The sequence below is a fragment of the Bos indicus genome, chromosome 6 (genome assembly GCF_029378745.1).
Source record: "Bos indicus isolate NIAB-ARS_2022 breed Sahiwal x Tharparkar chromosome 6, NIAB-ARS_B.indTharparkar_mat_pri_1.0, whole genome shotgun sequence".
In the NCBI taxonomy this organism is placed as follows: domain Eukaryota; kingdom Metazoa; phylum Chordata; class Mammalia; order Artiodactyla; family Bovidae; genus Bos; species Bos indicus.
Genome location: NC_091765.1, coordinates 35,521 through 62,098, shown reverse-complemented (window position 1 = coordinate 62,098; position 26,578 = coordinate 35,521). Strand labels below are relative to the sequence as shown.

The window sequence follows — 26,578 nt, the reverse complement described above, 5'->3', positions numbered from 1 at the left end:
GAGCACATTCAGAAAACCACATTAGCAGAGAAGCACCAGTTTTGTACCACATTCTCTGATCTGAAGTTCAGTGTGTCTGTACAGATAGTGCATGAAGGGAGAGGAAGGAGGATGAACCAAAAAGGTAAATTCATGGTGTACCTAGACTAGCATGCTAAGGATTCTGTAGCCATTATTGAGTCTCTGAAGGTTTTTGAGCTGAAAAATGACTAACAGACCTTTTAAAAAATACTTCCCTGAATAGAGTAGTGGTTAGCCAAAGTTGGGGAGGAGGGAAGTGTGGAGATATTGATCAAAGGGTACAAACCTTCAGTTATAAAAGAAATAAGTTCTAGAGACCTTAAGTACAGCATGGTGACTATGTGGTGATGGTGGTGGTAGTTTAGTCACTAAGTTGTGTCCCACTTTTGCAACCCCATGGACTGTAGCCCCCCAGGTTCCTCTGTCCATGGGATTCTCCAGGCAAGAATACTGGAGTGGGTTGCCATTTACTTCTTCAGGGGATCTTCCTGCCCAGGGATCATGGTGACTATTGTTAATAATAATATATTATATACTTGAAATTTGCTAGAAGAGTAGATCTCAAGGGTAATCACACACACAGAAGCACACACATGCACGCACACACAGTGACTATGGGAGGTGATGGATATGTTACATAGTTTGATTGTGGTAAGCATCCCACAATGTGTACATATACTAAAACATCACCTTAAATATATACATTTTTTTTTGTTAAAAAACCCTCTTGTAGTAGACTGTAATCTCCATTATAGTCAACACTTGTCTTTATACCTGTAATACAGACCTAATAAGTCTTTAATGAAGTTGTGCAATGGTGACAGTGTGAAGAATGGCTTTGAAGATAGGATTGGAGGTGTGTTACCACTGGAACTTTACCAGAGGACCTATCCTTGCCTTTAAGCATGACATTAGAAGCACACACTGGAGGTAAGGGACATAAGCCCTTTTTCTTCCCCTTTATCCAAGGAAAAATTAAAGGAGAACATGCAAGGACAGCCATTAAGGGGGAAAGAGGTCATGAAAAAACAACAGAAAGGTTTGTATGTAGCAGGAGGGAAGGCAACTTGCTTTGTCTTGTAATTTTTTTGTATGTTGTATGAAAGCGTCTGAGTGGTCTATACTGTGAACCAGTGTGGACATGCAGATATGCACACTGCCCATCTTCTAGAGTGGACAGAGGAAAAAACTGTAAAAGGATAATGACAAAAACCAGGGCAGGATACCTCCATTTGCCTGCTTCAGGAAGACTATTAACAAGAGGGCTCTTTGCTCAGCCAGGCCCATCTCCTGAAAACCAAACTTTATTCAAATTGATTTGAAAAAAAAAAAAAAAGCCTAATTCAAATGATTTCTAGCTCTGAAGAACCAGGAAGGGGAAAAAAAAAAAAAAAAAAGCAAAACCTTAGGGAGTTCCTGGAAAAGCTACTTTGTCCTAATCAGAAATCGTGCTTAGAATCAGTCAGATTGTTTTCTACTCAAACTGGGAAAAGAGAGTTTTTGAGCTCACAACAGAAGTTTTTAACCTGGTATAAGCAAAATGTAATGTTAATATGCGGAGAAGGCAATGGCACCCCACTCCAGTACTTTGCCTGGAAAATCCCTTGGATGGAGGAGCTTGGTAGGCCTCAGTCCATGGGGTCACTAAGAGTCAGACACGACTGAGCGACTTCCCTTTCACTTTTCACTTTCATGCATTGGAGAAGGAAATGGCAACCCACTCCAGTGTTCTTGCCTGGAGAATCCCAGGGGCGGGGGAGCCTGGTGGCTGCCATCTGTGGGATCACACAGAGTCAGACACGACTGAAGTGACTTAGCAGCAGCAGCAATGTTAATATGAATTTTTCTAGGGAGAAGATTCATAGTTTTCATCATATCCTCAAAGAGTTTTATAGCCCTGAAAAAAATAAAATAAAAGATTGAAAACAATTGGTTTAAGGAATTCCCGGGCAGTCCAGAGGTTAGGACTCTGTATGTTCACTGCCGAGGGCCAGGGTCAATCCCTGGTTGGGGACTAAGATTCTGCAAGCCGAGTGGCTTAGCCTAAACAGATAAATAAAAATTAAAACACACACACACACAAAACTTCAATCAATTTAAATAGAAGAAACATCAAACATGAATAAATAGCAATAAAAAAGGAAATATGTGATTTTTAACTGAGCAGATCTAGACTCAGTGACCATGCTTTATATATTTGCCTGCTCATGTGTATTTTTATAGCAGCCAATTAATAATACTGTAATGAAATCATTTCTTACATCTTTGCAACTTAGCTGTTAGGAGCTAAGAATGTGAGGGCTCATCTGAACCTCCTTTATTTCCCCTTATTCCAGTGGAGTGGTATCAGCAGGCAACTGCAGGAAGACATTATCTATGGTTTAAAACCCTGAGGTGTTAAAACTATTGGCTTTCTCTGCAGCTCTAATTTAAACCTGAGAGGGAATATTACATGTCAAGTGAGAGTCACAAAATTTCAGATCTAGCATTTGGGGGAATCCTCTGTAAGTCCAAAACTAACGGTTAATTAAAATATATATATATATATTCGTTTTTATTTATTTGGCTGTGCCAGGTCTTAGTTGTGGCATGTGGATCAAAATATTGTCTGGGTGAATTCCCTGGTGGTCCAGAGGACCTGGGTTCTATCCCTGGTCAGGGAACTACATCCCACATGCCCTAACAAAGACCTGGCTCAGCCAGATAAATAAATAAAAATAAATCTTTTTTTAAATTTGTTGCTATAATTTTTGGAGCCCTGGGTCAGGCAGGCAAATCCTGTGCAGGCTCCAACTCAGCACCACTGCTTTGGATCTGAAACATACCTACAGAGAGGAAGAAGGCACAAACAAACAGAAACACTGAAGCTATATCCTGAAAATGCCATCCATCTGCTTTAAATATTTTTTACCTTAAAATATCTTGTTGTGCCCCCTTCAAGGACAGGCTTTGAAGAACTCTGGAAATAACAGGAAGTTCTAAGAAAGTCTGTGGTGATGCTATTTTATTTTATTAACTTTTTATTTTGTGTTGGAGTATAACCAATTAACAGTGTTGTGGTAGTTTCACATGAACAATGAAGGGTCTCACCCATACATATACATGTATCCATTCTCCCCCAGCCAGGCTGCCATTGAGCACAGTTCCTTGTGCTATATCATGGGTCCCTGTTGGTTATCCATTTTAAGTATAGCAGTATGTACCTGTCCAAGTCAATCCTAAAGGAGATCAGTTCTGAATATTCATTGGAAGGACTGATGCTGAAGCTGAAGCTCCAATTCTTTGGCCACTCGATGCAAAGAGCCCACACATTAGAAAAGACCCTGATGCTGGGAAAGATTGAAGGCAGGAGGAGAAGGGGATGCCAGAGGACGAGATGGTTGGATGGCATAACTGACTCAATGGACATGAGTTTGAGTAACCTCCGGGAGATGGGAAAGGACAGGGAAGCCTGGCATGCTGCAGTCCATGGGGTTAGTCAGACATGACTGAGTGACTACTTGCAAAAAGTTTCAAAGCTAGTAAGTTTTAGAGCCAGGATCCAAACTGTGTAATGTAAAAAGTTTTGGTTGCCAACAACAGAAATAGATTCTAGCTAATGTGTGTGTGCTGTGTGCTTAGTCGCTCAGTTGTTTCCAACTCTTTGTCACCCGCCAGGCTCCTCCGTCCATGGGGATTCTCCAGCCAAGAATGCTGGAGTGGGTTGCCATGCCCTCCTCCAAGGACTCTTCCCAACCCAGGGATCAAATCCAGGTCTCCCGCACTGCAGTCAGATTCCTTACCATCTGAGCCACTAAGGATGCCCCTACAAGAAGGGTCTTCTAGCTAATGTAGGTGAAATTTATTGAAGGCTATCAGGTGGCTCACAAAATGGATAAGACAGGACATGCATGCATGCTAAGTTGCTTCAGTTGTATCTGATTCTTTGTGACCCTGTGGACCATAGCCCACCAGGGTCCTCTGTCCAAGGGATTCTCCAGGCAAGAATACTGGAGTGGGCTGCCATGGCCTCCTCCAGTGGATCTTCCTGGCCCAGGGATCAAACCTGCATCTCTTATGTCTCCAGAATTGGCAGGCAGATTCTTTACCACTAGCACCACCAAGGAAGCCCCTCCAAGAAGAGTCTAAGAACAGCTTAACAGTCTACTCAGAGTATCTATGGTACTTTGAATGATCACCTTGGCTGTAAAGCAAGGATAAGCCAGCATCAGTTACCTGGCCTAGCTTAGTCTTATGACTGGGCAAGGGGAGGCCACCTTGATTAACCAACCCAGCAGACCCTAAACACTGAGGGAAAAGTAATCCCTCGTGGAAATTAGAGTGCTTTAATCCAATGAAGACATACATAGGGACTTCCCTGGCTGTCCAATGGTTAGAATTGGATCATAAAGAAGGTTGAGCATTGAAGAATCGATGCTTTTTAATTGTACTGGAGAAGACCTTTGAGACTCCCTTGGACAGCAAGAAGATCAAATGAGTCAATCCTAAAGGAAATCAACCCTGAATATTCATTGGGAGGACTGATGCTGCAGCTGAAGCTCCAAAACTTTGGCCACCTGATGTACAGAGCCGACTCCTTGGAAAAGACCCTGATGCTGGGAAAGATTGAAGGCAGGAGGAGAAGGGAGGCAAGAGAGGATGAGATGGTTGGATGGCATCACCAACTCAACGGACATGAGTCTGAGCAAACTTGGAGATAGTGAAGGACAGGAAAGCCTGGTGTACTTCAGTCCATGGGGTTGCAAAGAGTTGGACACAACTTAGTGACTGAACAACAGCAGTCATGGTTAAGACTCAACATTTCCAATACAAAGGATGTGAGTTCATCTCCGGTGGAAGAACTGGGATCCCACATGCCGTGAGGCCACAAAAATGAAGGCAGACATATACAGTACTGGCTGTAGTGTATATTTTCCCCAGTGTATTTTTCTCAATAAACCCAAATCTGTCCATATATAAATTCTTGGCCTTGTCCATTGTACTATTCTACTTCTTAAATATGGTAGCAAGCTAGAGCCCTTGTTAGCTAGATGTCAGAAAGTTAACAGAGGAAGAAGGAGGTCACGAGGGACAAAATGGAGTAGATCAGATTGCACAGTGATTTTATAAATACTTCTTTCTGATCAATATGGTATGTTCTTAGCTAAGAGTGATTCTGATTTTTTCCGCTTGGTCCAATGAAAATCAAACAGAGTTAAACAGACCTGGGTCTGATTCTCTGTTTCACCACCTACTGTCTGTATAACTCGGGGCAAAGCAAAGTGAGCCTCATTTTCTTCATCTGTAAAATAAGCTAAAACCCACCACCTTACCATATTGTTATGGGTTTAATTGAGCAAACCTGTTAAGTGCCTGACATATAAAATACTCCCAGTAAATGTCAATCTCCCCCTAGTCCCTGTCCCAGTGTACTGAAAAAGATTATACGGTGTTAGCATTTTTAGTATTCTGAAGATTGTATGATTCATTTCTTCTGAAGATATAGTTTTTCTTACAGAAGAATATCCAGTTATTTCATGATGGCATTTGCACCTCCAAAAAACACAAATGGTCCCAAAATGCAGACAAAGATGAGTACCTGGACACCCCTAAACCATCAGTTTTTGAATGACTGGGTGAGTAATAAGAACTATTGTATTAGTTGAAATCATACTTTGAAGGAAAAAAAAACGTTAAAATTTTGGTAACCAAAACATGAACAGGAATTGCTTAGGATTGTGTAGTGGATAAAAAAAAAATGAAGGATTTCTTCAAAAATTTTAATTGCAAAAAACTGAAATACATTTAGAACAAAAATAAAGAAAACTTTAATTGAGCCCCAGTTACATGGCCAGAGTTGGCAAGAGAGACAAAGTTCCTGCTTAGAAAGAAAGATCTTAGGGACTTCCCTGGTGGTCCAGTGGCTAAGACTCTTTGCTCCCAGGGCTGGGGCCCAGGTTCTATCACTGACCAGGAAATTCAGTCCCACATACTGCAACTAAAGACCTTGTGTGCTGCAACTAAGACCCAGCACAGCCAAATAAATTAATAAACATGTTTTAAAGATTTAGGAGATGAGAAGGAGGAGTGTCTACCAGCTCCCCTTCACCTCCATATCCAACTGGTTTTCAGGTTCTGTGAGTCTTCCTCCGAGGTCTCTTCATCCAGACCCCTTTTCTCCTTTGACTTGTGCACATCCAGCTCCACATTCTCAGTTCACACAGTCACCCCGCTTTGCCTGGCACATTGCAGTAACCCCTCAGCTGGTTTCACTGTCTCTAATCCATCCTCTATTCTGGTCCCAGAATGATCTTTCTAAAATACAAAACTAATCCTATGAAGCAAAAGCGATAACAGACTGCTCCAAAGAATAAATTCCACCCTACCCACCGTGCATAGCACTGAGGACCCCTTCATGTGTGTTAGTCACTGAGTCATGTCTGACTCCTGGATACCCCATGGACTATAGCTGGCCAGGCTCCTCTGTCTGTGGGATTCTCCAGGCAAGAATACTGGAGTAGGTTGCCATGACCTCCTCCAAGGGATCTTCATGACCCGTGGATCGAACCCAGTGTCCTTTATATCACCTGCATTAGCAAGTGAGTTTTCTTTTTTTAATTTATTTGGTTGCAATTTTGTTGAAGCATGTGAACCCTTAGTTGAAGCATGTGGGATCTAGTTCCCTGACCAGAAATCAAACCCAGGCCCCCTGCATTGGGAGCATGGAGTCTTAGCCCCTGGGCCACCAGGGAAGTCCCAGCAGGTGAGTTCTTTAACACTGGCTCCACCTGGGAAGCCTGAATAGCTTTTGTCAAATTTTATGAGAATTTCTAGGGAATTCCCTGGTGGCCCAGTGGCTCAGAGTCTGTGCTCCCAATGCAGGGGGCTGGGTTCCATCTGTGTTCAGGAAACTAGATCCCACATGCCACAAGAGTTTGCATGCTACAGCTAAAGAACCCACATGGCACAACTAAGACCAGTGCAGTCAAATAAATAAAAATGTTTAAAAATTTCATGATTATTTCTAGATGAGCAATGATAAGAGAAATAACAATTTCTATTAGAAATGATATTTATTTTGTTGTTCAGAACTCCCATTTTATCACTCCCCTGCCATTTTTAGTTTGGTTTAATTAGGTTCTAGTTTGGAGTAAAACTATTTTCAAAAATCTTAGCCTGCCATATGTAAAATAGATAGGCAATGGGAATTTGCTGCATGGCTCAGGAAACTCACACAGGGGCACTGTATCAACCTAGAGGGGTGGGGTGGGGAGAGAGAGGGGCTGCCAAGTCACTTCAGTCGTGTCCGAATCTGTGCGACCCCATAGATGGCAGCCCAACAGGCTCCCCCGTCCCTGGGATTCTCCAGGCAAGAACACTGGAGTGGGTTGCCATTTCCTTCTCCAATGCATGAAAGTGAAGTCGCTTAGTCGTGTTCGACTCTTCACGACCCCATGGACTGCAGCCTACCAGGCTCCTCCGTCCATGGGATTCTCCAGGCAAGAGTACTGGAGTGGGGTGCCATCGCCTTCTCTGAGACAGAGGGAGGGAAGTTCAAAAGGGAGGGGATATATGCATACCTATGGCTGATTCATGTTGAGGTTTTATAGAAAACAACAAAATTCTGTCAAGCAAAATCCTTCAATAAAAAAATAATTAAAATTAAAAAAACTGTCAAATCACTATGTTGTACACCTGAAACTAACATTATATTGTATGTCAATTATAATTCAATAAAAATTAAATATAATACAAATTAAAAAAATCTTGGCCTGTGTATATACCCATATGTATGTGAATGAATGTATCAGTACTTAGACACACACATGGAATTTGCATATGTATACAGCAAACTGATAATAGTGTGTGCACATGTGCTCAGTCTTGTCTGACTCTTTGCAACTCCACAGACTGTAGGCCTCCAGGCTCCTCTGTCCATGGAATTTTCCAGGCAAGAATATTAGAGTGGGTTGCCATGCCCTCCTCCAGAGAATCTTCCCATCCCAGGGATTAAACCCACGTCTCTTTATGTCTCCTGCATTGGCAGGTGGGTTCTTTACCGGTTGAGCCACCAGAGAAGCCCAACTATCAATAGTGGTTTCCCCTAAAAAGTTGGACAACATGGAAGAGTGGGAGGGAAGTCTGTTGGAAGAGAGAGTTTTTGTTTTTTACCGTATACAGTGCAATGATATTTAACAATTTAAAAAACAGATATAAGTAAAAGTGAGCAAAGAACAGTAATGCTGAGAATTGAAAAACACAGGTACCAGATCAGCTATACTAAATAACCTCCTGCTTGACTTCAGCGAGTCTCTTATGCCTCTGATCTTTACTACCTGCCTTTGGAAATTGAGTGGCTTGGATCAGATGACCTCAAAGGCCCCTTCCAGGTCTAACATTCTGACACTGTGAAAGGGGTTAAAAATAGATACCTAAGTTTACAGCTGGGCAGACCGTGTCCATATGATAACTTCAAGGGCTTTTCTACACTTCTACAACAGGGCATTTGCCAGTGATCAGCATAATTTTGAGGTCCTCTTTTTTTGTTTTGGTCACACTGCACAGCATATGGGATTTTAGTTTTCTGGCCAGGGATAGAACCCAGGCACCCTGCATTGCAAGCGTGGAGTCTTAAACACTGTACCACTAGGGAAGTCCCTGGTTTTTGTTTTAATTTTGCCTTTTTTCTATTCTGTAGTAAAATGAAAAATATGAAACTGTTTCAGTCTAAAATAAACCTCATAGGAGTTTAACTTCACAAGAGGCTTTAAGCAGAGAGATTGAATTCAAATGTAGATGCCAAAATTATAGCATCCTCAGATTACAAGATAATTCAGGACTTGTGAAAACGTTGAGAGGAGGAATGTTTTATATGTATGTATTTCTTTGCTGTCTAGTGTAGGTTTTTTTTTTCCATCTAGTGTTTTAATTGAAAGTGATGAACATTTCTTTTTTTTTTAATATGGTTCACACATGTAGTACAGTCCACATGTAGTACAGTCCACATGTAGTTAAAAGGGTGTTCTGAGAAAAAGCACCTAACCACCATCCATCGGTCATAATTTAGGAGCCCCAAAATGTCTGATGCCTCCATGGTAATGATGTCACATGGTGAAATATGCAACCACAGTGTCAACAGACTAAAATAACAACCATGGGATTTTGACTTAACAGCAGGCTCTGAATAAACTGTGATGTGAGTAAACTGTGATGTAAACCAACTGCAACATTCTGCAAGGAAAGACGATTCTCTCTAATGTTTTCCACTTGAAGTGATACTATTTCCGGGCTCTTTTTTTATTTTAATTGAAGTATGGCTGATTTACAATGTTGTGTTAATTTCAAGTGTACAGCAAAGGGATTCAATTATACATATCTATTCTTTTTCAGATTCTTTCCCTTATGGGTGATTACACAATATTGAGTAGTGTATGTACTATAAGTAGGTCCTTGTTGGTTATTTATTTTATATATAACAGTTTGTATATGTTAATCCCAAACTCCCAATTTATCCTTCCAACCCTCTACCAGCTTTTTAAGATCAAAAATCTGATTGCAAAGCCTTGGAATGAAGACTTGCTCCCAACCAGAGACTGTAAGATTCTGAGTCTGCCTGAGGGCCTGACAGTTAAATAATTTGTTCCAAATTATACTTCTTGTCAAGGGTAGAGTCAGAACCAGATTTGAGTTTGTCTAGTGTTTCTCTTTCTGCCCCTCATGCCTATCAGTTCCTACCTGACTCTAATCGCCTTTTGGTGAAGAACTGGATTTGCTTGGACTCTGCTTAGACTTGGTCATTGGCCCTCTAAAGACCCTAACCAGTCAATCCTAAAGGAAGTCAGTCCTGATTATTCATTGGAAGGACTGATGCTGACGCTGAAACTCCATACTTGGGCCACCAGATGTTAAGAGCCGACTCATTAGAAAAGACTGATGCTGGGAAAGATTAAAGGCAGGAGGAGAAGGGGATGACAGAGGACCAGAGGGTAGGAAAACATCACTGACCCAATGAAGGTGAGTGTGAGCCAGCTCCAGCAGATGGCAAAGGACAGGGAAGTCTGGCATGCTGCAGCCCATGGAGTTGCAGAGTCAGACATGACTGAGTGATTGAACTACAATAAAATGCAATGCGCTTGAATCACCCCGAAGCCATCCCTATCTGCCTGTTCCCCCCGTCCATGGAAAAATTCTCTTCTATGAAACTGATCCCTTGTGCCAAAAAGTTTGGGGACCACCGTTTATAGAATTAGCTACCATGAGTACAATGAGTCATATACTCTTTTAGGAATTTTATACATATTTTCATTTCTTTAATCTTCCCAGTAACTCTAAATTTTGATATAATTATTCAATCAATGTGTAAAGGAAGAAATTAAGAGATTCTTAGTGAGACTCTGAATGGCCTCACTCCCAAAGCCCCCATGCATCCTTAATGCCGTATTTTCTCTTATCATGTCGCTGAGCTGATTCACTACTGTGAGGCATTTGGGGTTATTTCTGATTTACTGTAGTGATAATTATATCTCATAAACATTTCTTCCTTCATCATCCTGGGTCCCCACATAGCTCAGTTTCTACAGAGTAGCACGTAGCACTTCCCAAAGTAATTTTAAAGATGAATACCAATTTTCATGTTATCTCTCAAAGAAAAATCACAGGGGATCCAATTCAGAATTCATAACACTACTTACCATATCCCCTTTCTTCATTCCCCAGTTCTCTCACACTGTATAACTGCTGGAAAGGCAGTTACAGTCTGAACCTCCACAGACTGCCTACATGCCAAAACCCTGCAGCTCTCCTGTCTCCATATGCCCCCCACTGGCTCCTTGTTTTAGAGATCACCGCAGCATCGTGGGCTGGTCCTTCCCCTGGCCCTCACCACTCTGGTCTGGCTTCTCTATCATTCTAATAACCCATCCCCAAAGGAAAGAAGTCTCATATTATGTTAGTTAGAAATATGGACTGTGCAGAAACAGGCGGAGAGGAAATCTGGGAACATTCATACATGAATACACTTTATTCACTTATTTGTAAATTAAGGTTTCTGATGTTTTTTTTTTTTTTTTTCTTTTTTTTTTTTCATTTGAGAGTCCCCCCTCCCCCTTGAATGATAGTGTCCAAAGTGAGATTGATGAGCGCTGAAAAGATCTGGTAACAGTGAATAGTTTTTGTTTTATTTAAAAATCTTTGGTTTGGCTGCACTGGGTCTTTGTTGCAACACAGGCTTTCTCCAGTTGTGGCATGTGGGCTCTTAGTTCCCCAAGCAGGTTATCAACCCTAGTCCCTTGCATTGGAAGGCAGATTCTTTTTATTTATTTGTTTATGGCTGATCTGCATCTTCATTGTTGTGTGCAGGCTTTCCCTAGTTGTCGTGAGCATGGGACCACTCCTCCCTACTTGAAGGACTCAGTCTTCCTACTGCAGTGGCTTCTCTGGTTGCAGAGCACAGGCTCTAGGGTGCTTGTGCTTCAGGGGCTGTGGCATGTGGGCTCAGTAGTTGTGGCTCTCAGGCTTACTTGCCTTGCAGCAGGTGGAATCATCCCAGACCAGGGATGGAACCCATGTCCACTGCACTGGCAGATTCTTAACCACTGGACTTCCAAGGAAGGTTTTAATCAAGAAGTACTCCAACTAATTAAAAAAAATAGATCCTATGATTACAAAGAAGTTGACTTGTCATAAGGCTTAAAATACATTTTTACTTTATATCCCCCCCCTTTTTTTTTTAAGGGCTTCCCTGGTGGCTCAGATGGTAAAAGCGTCTGCCTGTAATGCAGGAAACCCAGGTTCGATTCCTGGGTCGGGAAGATCCCCTGAAGAAGGAAATGGCAATCCACTCCAGCACTCTTGCCTGGAAAATCCCATGGACAGAGATGCCTGATAGGCTACAGTCCATGGGGTCGCAAAGAGTTGGAAATACCTTCACTTTCACTTTCATGCCTTTTTAGGTGGTCAATGTATTTTATGATTAAAACTAAAGTATTATAAAATTCTGATTAGTTTATACTAACTAGAAAATATCTATTGATGAAATGAAATAGTGTATAAAATCAAGTAGCCCCAAACTTTCCTGTTTTCTCTTCTCTAATGGACTAAAGAAGAAAAACAGAGGTTTAGACTCTGATAACAGCTCCTTCTGGGCTAGCTGTTCCCATAAGAACCTTTCTTTTGATTTTGGCCAGCTCTCACTCTCTCATCTTTCATGAGTCACTAATCTTGGGACTGGTTTGGGGTCATCACTGGGGAAAATTGTGAAGTAACCCAAGCGTTTGTTTGGTATGCCCCAGATTGCTTTGGCATGTACTTCCTGTCTCTGGCACTCTTTTTTTTTTTTTTTCCAGGTCCTCCTATCAACTTTTCCTTTCCAATCATATCAATCATTTACATATTAGTAGGACTTTAAGTCAGAGAAGGCAATGGCACCCCACTCCAGTACTCTTGCCTGGAAAATCCCATGGGCTGAGGAGCCTGGTAAGCTGCAGTCCATGGGGTCTCTAAGAGTCAGACACAACTGAGTGACTTCACTTTCTTTTTTCACCTTCATGCATTGGAGAAGGAAATGGCAACCCACTCCAGTGTTCTTGCCTGGAGAATCCAAGGGACGCGGGAGCCTGGTGGGCAGCCCTCTATGGGCTCGCACAGAGTCAGACACGACTGAAGCAACTTAGCAGCAGCAGCAGCAGCAGCAGCAGGACTTTAACTGGACCTTCCCAGGTGGTGCTAGTGGTAAAGAATCCACCTGCCAATGCAGGAGACCCAAAAGACACAAGTTCTATCCCTGGGTTGGGAAGATCCCTTGGAATAGGAAATGGCACCTCATCCCAGTATTCTTGCCTGGAAAATTCCATGAACAGAGGAGCCTAGCGGGCTCAGCAAAGAGTCAGACAAGAGTGAGTGACTGAGAACACACACACACACACACACACAGGACTTTAACCCTATATACTTCCCCTTCTCAGAGATATTTGCTTGTATTGCCTTATCTCTAATTGTGAATGCAAAGGTTTGTTTCTGGTCCTGGAGTTTTAATCACTAATGAGCTGATGTAAACTATGGGCGAAGACTGACTGCCCAGGTGTCTTCTCTTAAGGTTGTACAGACAGTCCGTGGCTTAAGATGCTTTGGCTTAGCAACTTTTTGGCTTTACAGTGATGCAAAAGTGATAGACATTCAGTGGATACCATATTTAAAATTTTGTATTTGGGTTTTTTTGGGAGGGGTGGCTAGCCATGTGCAGTAGGATACTTATTTATGGTTCTGGGCAGCCACTGAGCCACAGCTCCCAGTCAGCCACTCGGTCACAAGATCACAGGCCAAATACACTTAAAAACATCAGTACCCAGACAGCCATTCTGGTTTCACATTCAGTGTGCTTGTATACATGCTAAGTTGTGTCAGTCATGTCCAACTCTGTGCAACCCCATGGCCTGTAGCCCACCAGGCTCCTCTGTCTATGGAACTCTCCAGGCAAGAATACTGCAGTGGGTTGCCATTCCCTTCTCCAGGTGTAGTAGTTAATAAATTACATGAACTAGTCAACGCTTTCTTCTAAAATAGGCTTTGTGGTAGATGATTTTGCCCAACTGTAGGTTCATGTGAGGGCTTCCCTGATGGCTCAGTGATAAAGAATACCTCTGTCAATGCAGGAGACTCAGGTTTGATTCCTGGGTCAGGAAGATCCCATGGAGGAGGGCACAGCAACCCACTCGAGTATTCTTGCCTGGAGAATCCCATGGACACAGGAGCCTGCTGAGCTACAGTCTATGGGGTCACAAAACAGCTGGACATGACTGAGCAACTAAACAACAGCAAGGATCATCAGGGTTCATGTAAGCGTTCTGAGCACGTTAAGGTAGACTGGGCTAAGCTAGGATGTTTGGTAGGTTAAGTGTATTATGTGCATTTTTAATTTATGATACTTTCAACTTATGATGGATTAATTGGGATATAGCCCCATCAGAAGTTAAAGATCTACATTTTACAAGTCTGTATATATTCTCAGTTTACGACTATGACCAGCTCCCAAATTTTTCTGTAACTCCAAGTTTTGAGGTCAAGTGCATGTCTATGTCCACACTGGCCTTGCTTGGGCTCACACACACACATGTGAGAAAGAACAGGTAGGTGGAAAAACATGGGGTGCACTTGTTAGGGAAAGAAATGCATGCAATTCGTTAAGAATAAGTTACTAAACTCACTTTCTATGCAGTTCTTTATCTCTTTCATAATGCGTCTCTGGTGTCAGACTAAACCTGGAGCTTTTTTTTTTTTTTTTTTGCTTTGCTTTTTTTTTTTTTTTCCCCAGTTTGACAAATGGATGGACACTCAGAGGAGAAGAATCCTGACAGTCCTGTTAGAACGCTGCTCCCTGTCACAGCAAAAGTTCTGCTGTTGAAAGCTTCAGGAGAAAATTCCAGCAGAAGCTCTGGATTTTACGACCAAGCTGCCAAAGGTGTTATCTTTATACATCTTTTCTTTCCTGGACCCCAAAAGCCTTTGTCACTGTGCACAGGCACAGATAAAGAAGCAGGGTTCAGTGTTTTGTAAAGACACTGTAAAGCCTAGAAAACACTGAACCTTGAGGGAAAAAAGAAAGCACGCATACAAAACCGAGCACCGACAAGATGCTCACCACGTTTCATTTGCACAGTTTGGATTGGCCCCATCTCTTTGTGTCTGGCTGTGCACTTAGTGCTCAAAGGGGAGAAAAAGTAAGCCACCGCTAAATGTCCGTAAAATAGTATTAGCCAGTTGGGGAAATATATACACATGTATATAATGGTTCATCATCAGAATAGCCTTATATTGCACAGCAGAGGACCATAGTAAAACTTAAGAGTGTAGAGTGCAGGCCATTCATAAATAGAAAAGCATGAAATAAGGTGCTAATGTGATAAATACAGAAGCATGTGCGACTAAAGGAGTTCAGAGTAGGCAAATGTGCTCACAGGTTGGAAAAGCATCTGACCATTATTTTCTTACAAATAATTTCACAGTGTATTCAAGTATATTTTTTAAGATATAAAATTGATAGTCATTTTGTTGATTTCTTTTCATAGTCTAGAAAGACCAGAAATTCCCTGTTACTGTGCATTCACAGGGTAACTTTAGTTTTTAAAATTAAGAAAATTAAAAAAAAAATTAAGAAAATGAATGCAGTAAGATAGTTGATGTATTTAATAATTGGTGCTGGGACAATTGGGCAGTATCTGGAAAAAAATTCTAGAAGGATAAAAGATTGATATGAAATTATGGAAAACCATTCCCTACTCAAAGGAGGGAATTCCCTGGTCCAGTGGTTAAGTCTCTGCTCTTTCACTGCAGAGGGCAGAAGTTCAATCCCTGTTTGGGGAACTAAGATCCTGTAAGCCACCAGGCATGACTAAAGGGGAAAAAAATGTAATTAAAGGAAATATAGGGAAGGAAGACTTTGTGAGTAATCTATAATATTCAGAGCCTCAAAAGAAAATGTATAACTTAAAATCTTTATTTATTTTATATATTTTGTATATATATATTATATATGCTTTATAAATAAAGAAAGCAAGATTTTAAATTGTGATTATAAAAGTTAAAATTTTCTCCATCGAGAAGAAAACTGTAAATAAATACAGAGAGTAAACAGGAGGGAGCTCCCTGGGAGTGGTTAGGACTCAGTGCTTTCACTGATTAGGGCTCAGGTTCAGCCCCTGGCCGAGAGACTATGAACCCACAAGCTGCTGCAGTGTGGCCCCCCAAAATTAAAATAATCCGGGGAAAAACATATTGCCAGCAAAGGGGTAATTTTCTTATTTTTTAAAGAACTACTATAAATCTACATTAAGAAGAAAAAAAAAAAAGCAAAGCCTAGCAGAAAAATGAGCAAAGGAAGTGAACAAATAGTTCACAGAAAGAAAAGCAGATGTTTCGAAAATAGATAAAATGCTTAGCCTCATTTTGATGCCATCGTTTGTGACTCAGATGGGTTGAGTTTCTTTTTTAATGATAACATTTTATATTGTTAGGGGTGTGGGGAAACAAGCACCTTCATATGTTGCACCTTCATAGATAAATTGATGCAAACACCAAGGAGAGCAATTTGGTAGTACCCAATTTTTTAAATAAAGATTCCTGGACATTCCCTGGCGATCCAGTGGCTTTCACTAGCAAGGGTGTGAGTTTGACCCCTGGTCGGGGAACTGAGATCCTGCAAGCCATGAGACATGGCTAAAAACTTAAAAAATCTTTTTAATTAAAAAAAAACAAGATTACCTTTGGCCAGTAGTTCCACTTCTTGGAATTTGTCTGATGGGTATACTTCAACACATGCAAAATGTATGTCTATATAAGAATATTGCATCATTGTTTGTAGTAGCAAAAGGTTGGAAACAATGGAAATGTCTGCTAATAGCAGACTGGTTGCAACTATCTCATCAATATATCATCAATAAAACAACAAAGGTGCAGAATTATCCTACCACTTTGGAAGAATAAAAGAATGTATCCATATTTGTTGCTTTTCTGGAATGGCACACAAGAAGCCAGTAACAATGGTTACATTCACAGAGGGAAATGAGTGGCTACATGACAAGGATGAGAGAGGCTTTTTTTTTTTTTAACTTTTTTTACAGTGTGCCCCTTGGTATCTTTGAATTTAGTATTGATGTACACATATTATTCTAAAATTGAAACAATTTGTTTTTTAAAAAAACATAGTGTTTTAAATGCCCAGTAATAGAGTATCATTCTGCCATATAAAGAATTATTAGGCAGTCATTAGAAAACATGTTTTGGAAGAACAGAGATGCTTATTATGTGTAAAATGAAGAAAGCATGATTTTAAATCGCATGCAGTTTCCCAATTTCGCTTTCATATATACCTGAAAAACAGAAAGGAAAATAACTCTACCAGCTTGTTGATAATGTTTGGTCATCTCTGATTGACAGGGTTCTGGGTATTGTTTTTCTTCAGGTTTCTCAGAATTTTCCATGTTTTTCATAATGAGAATGTTATCATTCCAGGGAGATGTGATACAAAATAGATAATCTTATCATCTATGTGTACCATATGTCAATCTTGGTAGATTTCAACATTTTATTTTATTTCCCAGAACTGACTGTGAGGCAATTGTTCTTTAGCTAGATTTAAAGCAAACAATAAAGTCATTGCACCAAGATGAGCTTTGGGCTGTTTGAAAATGTGGTGGCAGTTGTCTTACAGTTTTGAAAGAGCTTCCCCACCCTCAACTTTCCTCATTCCTGTTTAGTTTTAAACAAACAAAAAGCAGCAAAAATCAAAAACAAAGCAAAATTTTATCTATCCCCAGTGCAGGGGGGAAACCCCAACTTAACTACCCAGGTCTAAACCCAATCTAAGTCAAAAGAGGAAAAGAATGAGAGTTGAGAAAAACTTTCCCCCCATCCCCTCCCTCCCAAACTCCACATCTTGATTGAATTAACTAACCATATGAGGATTAAGGGCAGTGCAGTTTCATTCTGGGTTGCACAAAGTGGTTGTGATCTCTGTTTCTGCCTGCAGTGTTGTATAAGATCTTCTAAGCCTTTTCCTCCATCTAGATCCTGAACCTACTGTTTCTCCTATTTGTGCCCCACCTCTGCTTCCCTCTCCCCTACATGTCTTATCTTCAGCTCATAAAATAATCCTGGACATAACACACTGGCCACCTGATGCGAAGAGCTGACTCATTTGAAAAGACCCTGATGTTGGGAAAGATTGAAGGCAGGAGGAGAAGGGGACAACAGAGGATGAGATGGTTGGATGGCATCACCAACTCAATGGACGTGAGTTTGGGTAACTTTGAAACTCCGTACACAATGGATGGAAGGAGGGAGGAAGACGGACAGATAGATAAACAGATGGATGGGTAGTGAGTTCCATTACAGAGTGTTCTGCTCCTTTTGGGGGCACTCAAACATTATTTATTATTGAGTTAACCTTGAAAAAGAGGCCAGTTTTCCAAAGATGAAATGAATGTGAAGACTAGTTACCATCTCTGCAATTCATGTTAAGAGATATGGAATGCCTAGTCTGAACTTTATATATGGACTTGACTCTAGTTTCTACTAAGACTTATTTAAAACCTGGAATAAATTATTTTAAAAACTACTACACATAATAGGGTCACCTCCACCATTTTCTGGATATGTAGGATTGACCATAATGCTATGAAAGTGGAATGTACAGAATACTTTTTAAAAAATGTATTAATTTGGCTGCACCAAGTGTCAGTTGCAGCACGTAGAATCCAGTTCCCTAACTAGGGATCAAACCCTGGCCCCCTGCACTGAAAGCATAGAATCTTAGCCACTAGACCACCAGGGAAGTCCCCACGACAAATACTTAATGCTTCATTGAATCTTAAAGGCTATTTAGGACACATCAATATAGTATTAGTCATTGTGTTCCCTTTATATATTTAGGTAAATCATAAGCATGTAGGGAAAACAGAAGCATATCATGAAAAAAATGAGCAATGTGCCAACTGGAGTTTCTGTAGCCTTCACACAACGTTCATATGCAGACTCCCAGAGATCCTTCAGTTCAATTCAGTTCAGTCACTCAGTCGTGTCTGACTCTTTGTGACCCCATGAATCGCAGCACACCAGGCCTCCCTGTCCATCACCAACTCCTGGAGTTTACCCAAACTCGCGTCCATTGAGTTGGTGATGCCATCCAACCATCTCATCCTCTGTTGTCCCCTTCTCCTCCTGCCTTCATTCTTTCCCAACATCAGGGTCTTTTCAAATGAGTCAGCTCTTCGCATCAGGTGGCCAAAGTAATGGAGTTTCAGCTTCAACATCTGTCCCTCCAATAAACACCCAGGACTGATCTCCTTTAGGATGGACTGGTTGGATCTCCTTGCTGTCCAAGGCACTTTTAAGAGTCTTCTCGAACACCACAGTTCAAAAGCATCAATTCTTTGGCGCTCAGCTTTCTTTATAGTCCAACTCTCACATCCATACATGACTACTGGAGAAACCATAGCCTTGGCTAGACAGACCTTTGTTGGCAAAGTAACGTCTCTTCTTTTTAATATGCTGTCTAAGTTGGTCATAACTTTCCTTCGAAGGAGTAAGCATCTTTTAATTTCATGGCTTCAATCATCATCTGCAGTGATTTTGGAGCCCAGAAAAATAGTCAGCCACTGTTTCTCCATCTATTTTGCCATGAAGTGATGGGACCGGATGCCATGATCTTCGTTTTCTGAATGTTGAGCTTTAAGCCAACTTTTTCACTCTCCTCTTTCATCAAGAGGCTCTTTAGTTCTTCTTGACTTTCTGCCATAAGGGTGGTGTCACCTGCATATCTGAGGTCATTTATATTTCTCCCAGCAATCTTGATTCCAGCTTGTGCTTTCTCCAGCCCAGCATTTCTCATGATGTACTCTGCATATAAGTTAATAAGCTGGGTGACAATATACAGCCTTGATGTACTCCTTTTCCTATTTGGAACCAGTCTGTTTTTCCATGTCCAGTTCTAACTGTTGCTTCCTGACCTGCATACAGGTTTCTCAAGAGGCAGGTCAGGTGGTCTGGTATTCCCATCTCTTTCAGAATTTTCCACAGTTCGTTGTGATCCACACAGTCAAAGGCTTTGGCATAGCCAGAGATCTTTAGGAAGTTCCGAAGTCTTATCTGAAGCTTAGTTTCCCCATTTGCAAGGGGAGAATATTAATTATACTACCCTTCAGGTTGTGACGAGGATGGTTAATAGGTGCTCAATAAATATTAGTTGACTTGGATTCTGTCTGAATTAACATTTAAAAAAAGAAAAGAAAAGAAAAAGGGGTACCTAAAGCCAGTGCTCTGTGAGAACCTGGAGGGATGGGATGGGGAGGGAGGTGGAAGTGGTGTTCAGGTTGGAGGGGACACATGTATACCTATGGCCAATGTATGGCAAAACCATCATAATGTTGTAATTATCCTCCAATTAAAAAAAAATCTTCCTGCCTTGTTAGGAAGCACTTCAGGTAAGAGGTAACTTGGTTGTGATTTGGAAAAAAAGGACCAAAAAGAAACTACTTGTGAATTCCAGGCCTGGTTTATCAAGTTAAAATTATGTTTGCTCTGATTCATTCATGAATGAATCCATGAATCCACTTCCCCAGTGGCTCAGTGGTAAAGAACCTGCCTGCAATGCAGAGAAGTGGATTCGATCCCTGGGTCAGGAAGATCCCTTGGAGGAGGGCATGGCAACCCACTCCAGAAAAAAAAAATAAAGAAGTTCTCTCAGTACCAGGGTGACGGCTCAAAACCTAGAGAAAGTGGACATGTAACCTGAATAGTTTTTTACATTGTTTCTCCAGGTGAGCTGGCATTGGAAGAATTTAACTGAACTGGATCACCTCTGGATGCTAAAATGTTTATGGTTTAACTGGTATATCAATGTCTCCCCAGCTCCCTATGAGCAGGGTGTATGGAAGAAGCATTATATTCAAATGGTGAAAGAACTCCATGTTACCAAGCCCAAGGTAAATTTGGGAAAAGAAGAATTCCTAACATCAGCTACTTAGGAATTCTAGAACTAAGTTGGAGAAGGCCATTGTTTCAAAAGAAATATACCATGACCTCAAAATTCCCTTGTTCTAAGAACTTAACAGCTCTTTTCAAGATATCCATGTTAGTTGAAAGTAATCTGACACTCACAAACCACAGTTCCACCAGGTTATGACTTGGAGCTCCTCATTCTCTCCAGATTCCCGGATTTCTGTGTCTCTGATGCCTACAGTACACAATTCTGACACTGGGATTCTGTGGGTAATGTGCAGTATTTATTACCTATGGGTCATCAAATTTTACTTAACTAATTCAAATTTTCTGTGATTCTACCAGGCAAACTGAATGTTTATGTTTCTATCATTAATAAAGAAAAGTTTGCAAAAAATTAGTAATTAGGAAATGGCATAATGGGCATATTAAAGTTCTTTTCACTTTAGAAACTAGCAATGTAAAGTCCTTACATAGAATTGTAAACAGTAAACAGTATGAGCATAAATTTTTCTAGTGGTTTTCTATGCATTGCAACCAATGTTTATGTTCATTCTTATAGTCACAGTTAATTAGATAACTTATGGGAAATTTGTATGAGCTTTTTCTTTATGGCATGATCTATATACATGCACAGTTGTGCATTGTGTTGTATAATAGAAGAGTTCCTGAAAATTATGTGTAAATTACAATTTTAAAATTATTTTTAAAACCACGGGGATTTTTTTTATTTATAGAAAAGCTGCAGTGGATCCTTTTTGAGTTGGAGAATCCTTTTGAAATATGAATAGTTGGCTCTTAACATGCTGATGTACGTTTCATTTTATTGTGTTTACTTGAAGTAGAAACCCTCTACATTTAATATAGTAATAAACTGCATAATTAATATTGTTATAATTACAATGATAAAAGCAGTCTTTCTGATTTCAGTGATGGCTGTTCTTCATGAGAATTTCTTTTAAAAAGAAAAATGTAAAGTGCAGTGGTGGAAGAGTTATTTTAAAAATTACAATAGCTATGACTCCTTTTATCACAAGGCTTTCCTTAACTCTCATTCAACATCACTCATAGCCAGGGAAAGGCTTCAATAGCTGACGCGTGGGCTGTTCTGGGACAGAGGAGAGAAAAGTGATCAACCAGGTTGTAGAATGAAAAAAGGTTTTGAGTATTGTATGTAATACTGATTTTAATACTTGGTCTTCAACAATAACTCTTTTTCCAGAAACCATTTATGCACTTCCCTGGTGGCTCAGACGGTAAGGAATCCACCTGCAATGCAGGAGATGCAGGTTTGATCCCTGGGTTGGGAGGATCCCCTGGAGAAGAGAATGGCCACCCACTCCAGTATTCTTGCCTGGAGAATCCCCATGGTTGGAGGAGCTTGGTGGGATACAGTCTGCAGGATCATAAAGAGTCGGACATGATTGAGCAACTGTTGGAGGCCAGCGTGAGGCACTCCGCCCGTGGCAAAGGTCATGAGGAAGGAGGCTCGACATACGCAAAGGCGGGATCGAGCCCCAGGAGTCCCCCTGGAAATCCTCGAGCATCTACCCCCATAACCAGAGCCTGTCTACTTTACTACTTTGTACTCTCACCTACACCTCTGACTTTATGGGGGGCTGTCCCCCACCACCTCGTTTGGAGAAGGAGTTAACTTAGAGCTCCAGTTAACAAAAACTCCTGGGTGCGACAAGGGTGTTTTAACCTACAAACTCCTCTGAAGGTTCTCTAGCCTGCCTGACAGGCTTGTCGGGCCACATGTGATTGCTCACAGCCTCCCAACCGTGAGAGGCACAAGATGCTTTAAACCTTCTAAAAACAGATTCCTTAGAAAAGTTAGAAAACCATTAGTATAAGTATAGTGGGCTGATTAGAAATTGTATTGCTGAAGGGTTTTTCATTTGTTGAGCCAATGTTTGTTGCTAAGTCTCCACATTCCCTGCCCTTACACACATTAATGAATATATAGAAGAAATAAGTATTAACCTTTGATATTAATCACGTTAGACCTTAGGCTAAGTAAATTCTTTCCTTAATTAAAACCCACTACACCCTCACCCTATAGGAATGTAACTTTATCTGGTACCTTCGGAAGGTGGAGTCTTTTTGAAGAATAATCACCCCTGGAGAAATAAGTGTCCTGGTTGACTGACCGCTGTCACAAGGAGAGGGTCATAAATCGTCAGCAGGCCCCCTGGCCAGAAGATGATGTAAATACCCCTAAGACCTCTGTATACATTTGTATGAAGCACCTGACTTTGATAAAAGTCAGGACTGCTGACCCCACATGACTTTTGTATAACACCTCAGTGTATAAAAACAGACCCTGGAAAATAGAGAATCGGGATCAGTTTCTCGAAATACTGGTCTCCCCATGTCACTTTCTCTCTCAAACTCTGGCTGAGTCTCCATATGGAGCGCGGAACCCGCCATGCTTACTAATTATGCCTAGGCTTCTAAGATCCGACTGGGGAGGCCTCAGTGTCTCCTCTCCTTTGGGAGAACGGAAGGATGCCTGTGGCCTACGTAAGTGGTGCAAGCTTCTTGTCTTGAAGTTTTATTGGTCTCCCACGTAAACCAAGCTACTCAGCCTCTTTTCTCCACTGAATTTTCCTACTGAGCTATCCTCATTCTATTACTCTTTACATCTCTAATTAATATCTAATTGAAGCTATTGTATCCTTATCCTCGCCGACACCGTCCCCGCTTCGAACTCCCTGGATCAGCCGGGCTGGACCTCGGCAAGCAACTAACACACACATATTTTAAGATGATGAATAGTTCTGATATAAGAAAGTTGCCACATTGTTGCTTAGTATTTCATTTCTTTAGGGAGTAGTTTGTTATAGTAAATTTCAGTTTTTCTATTAAAGAAAAAATTGCAAATTAAACCTGGTAAGATATAAAAAAGGAATAATACATGATGACCAAGTGGGATGTATCCAAGGAGAGTAAGGTTGGCACAATATTAAAAAATCAGTCCATGTAATTCACAGAATAAAAGACAAAAGATGTTTGGTTATTTCAATATATGCAAACAAAAGCATTTAATTTTTTTTTCATCATTTGCCATTTTAAAAAGTCTCAAATGGCTTTGGGTAAAGGGAACAAAGTTTTTGTTTACTTAACAGAAAAGTCATCAGTTTTCATTATTATCTATTCTGTTAATGGGTCAAATATTTTGTACTTTTCAGAATTAATGATGTTTATTTATGTATATAGTTACGAGCATTCATGCCCAAATTTTCTCCCCTGAAAATGCTTTTTTATTATCATGTATTCTTTATTACCAGTGGTGTTAAACAAGATCTCTTCCAGCAAAAATAGATTTCATTCCATATAAACTCAGAAAAATGAAATGAATGTCCATCTTATTTATTTTATTTTTTTGGCCACCCCGTGTGACTTGGGCTTTTAGTTCCCTGACCAGGGACTGAACTCCTGCTCTTGGCAGTGAAAGTGTGGAGTCCTCACCACTGGACCACCAGGGAATTCCTTGAATGTCCATTTTAAGTGAGATCCGCACTGTGCTGTGCTTAGTTGCTGAGTCGTGTCCAACTCTTTTCAGCCCCATGGCCTGTAGCTCACCAGGCTCCTCTGACCATGGGGATTCTCCAGGCAAGAGTACTGGAGTGGGTTGCCAGGATTCACACAAAACACTGAACACTAATCTTGTAATGAGCCATCTATTATATAAAAGTAAAATGTCTTCTTACTCTACTTACAATCACTCACTAAATCAGTAAATATGTATTAAATACTGTTATGTGCTAGCTGCTAAGGGTACAATGGTCTTAACCCCACTTTCTGGGAGTCTAGTCTATGGCCCAGGACAGAAACAGATAGTTACCACACTGAATACGAAGTACTATCCTGTAAGAGAAACATGCACAAAGAAAGAGCAGTTGAAACAAGGATAAGAAACTAACTGATTCTGCTTGGAGGAACTTGGGGAATTTTTAAATTTTCACAAACAATTTAAGCAAACCAATTTACTGAGCAAAGCTTCCCTAATCTCTTAAGGAAAAAAAAATTAAACCTTTAATGGCTTCTCAACGTAGCAGTATCTCTTCCCTTAGGCTACAACCACATAAAAACCCTTACGAATTTTACATACAAAAAAACAAGACTTTCATTTTGGGCAATTAAAAAATAGACTTTTCAAAAAAAAAAAAAAAAGACTTTCATTTCCCAATTCTTTAGGAATGGCTGAAGTTTTGATAATTGATAAAATCTATAGTTTACCCCTACATAATGGAAATTATTTCTGTGTTTTAGATAGGTAGAACAGGGTACTGTTTTTAAGAACATATATTGTTATGAACAAACTAACTGCAGTTGTGGAATAACTGTATAATGATATGGCAGGAGAGGTGGCGAGACAGGATAGAGAAGCTCACTGTGTGGCCTGAAGCTGGAGAGTCCTGGATTCAAATTCTGACCCTGGGTCTTACTGCTTATGTCTTCACAGTAGTAGTGGGAAATTTTATCAGTTTATCTTACCTTCAGTTTTCTCTTCTATAAAATTGAAGCAGTTACGATTACCTTTTAAATTTATTATGAAGGTTAAATAAAGTAATGTAGGAACGGGACTTTCCTGGTGGTCCAGTGGTTAAGACTCTGTGCTTCCAATGTAAGTGGTGCAGGTTCGATCCCGGTAGGGGGAACTAAGATCCCACATGCCTCACTGTATAACCCCCCTCAAAAAATAATAAGGTAGGAATACTTCCTGAGACAGTGCCTGGCACATACAAGTACCTCTGGGTTGGTGGCTGCTATAATCACTGCCACCATTATCAGTGCCATCATGGTGATGATGATTTTTTTGAAGGATTTATTTATTTATTTATTTATTTTTGGTTACAAAGGGTCTTCGTTACTGCCCTTGGGCATTCTGTAGTTGCAGTGAACAGGGGCTATTCTTTACCTTCTGTGCTCAGGATTCTTATTGCGATGGCTTCTCTTGTTGCAGAGCACAGACTCTAGAGCTCTGGCTCAGTGGTTGTGGCACACGGGCATATGGAATCTTCCTGGACCAGGGACTGACCCAGCGTCCCATGCATTGGCAGGCAGATTCTTAATCACTAGACCACCAGGGAAGTCCATGTTCTTTGTTTTACTTTTGTTATTATTATAGTGTTTTGAGAACAGAAATAATTTTCTCCTTCTGCTGCTGCTGCTGCTAAGTCTCTTCAGTCGTGTCTGACTCTGTGCGACCCCATAGACAGCAGCCTACCAGGCTCCCCTGTCCCTGGGGTTCTCCAGGCAAGAACACTGGAGTGGGTTGCCATTGCCTTCTCCGACAAACTATGAGCACAATCGGACATTTCTCTGGCTTAAAAAACAAAACAAAAATCAAAGGCTAAACAGAAACCCTCTCTCTGGGTTTTTGACATTTACCATCTGTCACCCTCTAGCAGGGCTTGCTTAAGTTAAAACAGTCATAAATTAAAGACTTCAAAAGTTGTGCTCATTCAAGCTGAAAGGGAAACCAGGGCAAAGTAAACACAGATGGAACACCATTAAGCTACGAGTAGGTGAAGTGTGCGATTATATGGACCTACTTGTGTGTGTTATTTGCTCAGTCATGTCTGACTCTTTGCGACCCTGTGGACTGTAGCCTGCCAGGCTTCTCTGTCCATGGAATTCTCCAGGCAAGAATACTGGAGTGGGTTGCCATTTCCTCCTCCAGGGGATCTTCTGACCCAGGGATTGAACCTGGGTCTCCTGCATTGCAGGTGGGTTCTTTACCATCTGAGCCACCAGGGAAGCATACTTGTGTGGTTTCTGTAAATATGCTAATTAGAATCACTATTTCTGCTTAATTATGATAAGGAGCATTAAGGCATAATTAAACCCTCCAAAAGTGAGCTGGGATGTTTGACTCAACATTGGTGTCTATGATATGCGTGCATGCTCAGTCTTGTCTGACTCTTTGCAACCCCATGGACTGTAGCCTGCCAGGCTCCTCCTTTCCATGGAATTTTCCAGGCAAGAATACTGCAGTGGGTTGCCATTTCCTACTCCAGGTGATCTTTCAGACCCAGGGATCGAACCCGAGTCTACTGCATCTCCTGCCTTGGCAGGC

The 26,578-nt window shown here is 40.9% G+C and overlaps 1 long non-coding RNA gene and 1 other non-coding gene across 3 annotated transcripts in view; both read left to right on the top strand.

Annotated features, from left to right (window-relative positions):
- The first annotated feature begins 11,737 nt into the window (after positions 1 to 11,737).
- Positions 11,738 to 11,810, top strand: TRNAY-GUA (transfer RNA tyrosine (anticodon GUA)). The gene has a single exon. It is a non-coding gene; the product is annotated as a tRNA-Tyr (tRNA).
- Positions 11,811 to 12,412: 602 nt separating this feature from the next.
- The window catches only part of LOC139183576 (uncharacterized), a 49,662-nt gene continuing 35,496 nt past the window's right edge, over positions 12,413 to 26,578 (top strand). Inside the window, exons 1-3 of one of the 2 annotated variants that reach the window (XR_011567053.1) lie at positions 12,413 to 12,474; positions 14,309 to 14,455; positions 20,310 to 20,760. This is a non-coding gene — a long non-coding RNA (uncharacterized lncRNA). Of the gene's footprint in view, positions 12,475 to 14,308; positions 14,456 to 17,481; positions 17,785 to 20,309; positions 20,761 to 26,578 lie in introns of those variants that run through there. The other variant, XR_011567052.1, reaches the window with a different exon arrangement.